This window comes from Austrofundulus limnaeus, unplaced genomic scaffold, assembly GCF_001266775.1.
Source record: "Austrofundulus limnaeus strain Quisiro unplaced genomic scaffold, Austrofundulus_limnaeus-1.0 Scaffold168, whole genome shotgun sequence".
Taxonomy (NCBI): Eukaryota; Metazoa; Chordata; class Actinopteri; order Cyprinodontiformes; family Rivulidae; genus Austrofundulus; species Austrofundulus limnaeus.
Window position 1 is genome coordinate 332,883 of NW_013952570.1, and position 2,404 is coordinate 335,286.

The window sequence follows — 2,404 nt, forward strand, 5'->3', positions numbered from 1 at the left end:
CATGTGATGTGAGCATCAGTCACATGGAGGCAGGGCTTAAGCCTGAATTTTGCCTGAAACTCTCAGACTGAAGAAGTCTCTTGGAGGAGAGACGAAATGTTTCATTAGAGAAGAACCCGTCCAGAAGACCTATACAGTTTTTTTTTTTATTAGTATGTATACGTCCAAAAGAGGCTAACAGTAGACTATTTTTTAATTCCTTCTTTAGGGTAAAGTTTTTCTTGGACAAAATTTTCACAAGTTGGCATTAGTCATCTAAAACATTATAGTGTGACAGGAATAAATCATATCAATCCATAAGGAAGAACTCAATACAGCAGTTCAATTCAAATGTCAGTTTTATTGGAATTCACTCAAACACAACAGTGATGACTCATTTAGAGGGCTGTAAAGCTTCACACTTTCATCCATCTTTATATTGCATACAGAAACCATCTCATATTGTGCTTCATTTATGGGCTTAAAACAGAAAGGTACAATCATTATAGGACATTAAAAGAAACGGAAATGCTTTGATAAGTAAACCAGCCAAATCAACAGCTTCACTTCTTCAAAGATGCATATGGACATCGTCCGATAAAAAGTCAGAAATAAGGAAGACTTCCACCAAATAAGGCAGCAATTGTTCTGAAGACTTTCTAACAACATTCAAAATGATTTGAAGACATTTTAAGTTGCTTCGATTCAATGAAAATAAGTTCTATGTGCATTTTTTTTTTTATCATTTCCAAATCTTTTGGTTTTCGTTGGTTCACAGTTCTGTCAGGATTTGGCATTTCTAGTTTCTCAAAGCTTGTCTTGCTCGTTATTTATTTCCAAACCTAAGCTCAGAACAGAAACTTGTCAGACGTATGGAAGATCAGGCTCAAGAGTAAAGCTACGGTAATATAAATTTGGGTTGGGGCTCTTTGAATTGTTCGATTCAGGCATGTTAAGGCATTAAAAGGCATTTTAGGTTAAAAAAAAACAACTATTACTATATATTAAAGCAATAAACGAGTGGCACCAACAGTGTCATGACCAAAGCCAGCACCTCACTGAGCTGTTAACTGTTGGAGACCAGTTGGTGACTCAAAACTGAGAGGAAAAAGGCCATTTTTTAAAAGCTGATGTTGCATTGTATTCTGAATGTTTTTGACCAGCAAGGCCACATGTTGCACAGCCAATTATTTTAAATCAAAGCCTGTTTTTCTGTGCACAGATTGCAAAACTCTATTCTAGGCGGTACACTTTAACAGCAAACCTCCACCTACATTGTACCTGCCTCAACCTGCTATGCACTGCTTTTATTATTTAATCTACAGGAATATACTGTTGAAATCAAGATCAGCACAACTTCTGAGTATCCTCAGATTGTTTTTGTCATATTATAAGGAGGTTTCCCATGTAGGGGTCCAAATACAGCTCTAGTACTCTAAAATGTTGGTTCTCAAAGTTGGGGTTGGATCTCCAGACAAAGTTGTAGGTGATCCTGGGAAACCAAACAAAACTTAAATTAAATATCTCCCACCCCAAAACAAAAACTCTACAATGGTAATAATAAAAAAGTTTAATCATGAGTTTATGTTACTTTTGTTGTCAGTATGTAACAGATCTCAGTGCTACATATTCAAAGTGTTATGGTGATCTGTGCTACTATTTAGAGGTGGAAATAAAGTAGTGCATGTGATGTTTTGTGCTTAATGTGGCCATAGTTTGTTGGTGCAAAGAGGACAGGTTGTATAATCATTCTTGTAAATGTACTTACTGAAGGAAAGCTGAGGCAATCTGGAATCTCTGAGTAGGAATGCTGACCATTGCTGCATCAGAATATCCCAAAGCATATGCTGTTTGGTGAAATCAATGCTCTCTTGACGCTGTGCATTAGTGCAGGAAACATAACTGTACTTAACTCCAGCAGAGATGGGTTTTTACTTTAAAGGAAGCCTTTAGAGTTTGTTAAATTCTTTAAGACCACATACAATACAAACCACTACAGCACATAAACATATATCTATGTAAATCTGTGGTGCACAACAAGCAGGTGATCTATGGAAAGTAAGTAATTGAAATAATCAAAACTGCTGTATGTATTCATTCTTGTAGATATCAGGCAGTTACGGAAATTCTTCTCTTTTCCACTCCAAAATGCCATCATATACAGACATAAAGAAATGTTTTTGTACTCATCTGTTAATGGGGGTAGTGGGGGTGGACACAAAAGTCACGGCAATAACTTGAAACTGACAAAAGAAATAATAGGAAAAAAAAACACAAAAATCAACTAAGAAAAACGGTGATTGTTTTTGAATTTTATTTTATTTTATTTTGTTTGTTTTAATTTAAAATTTTGTTTTAAATGAAACTGGCACTAAAATAATAATTAAAAAAATTAAAACTAAAATAACTGGACTTCTGTTCTGTA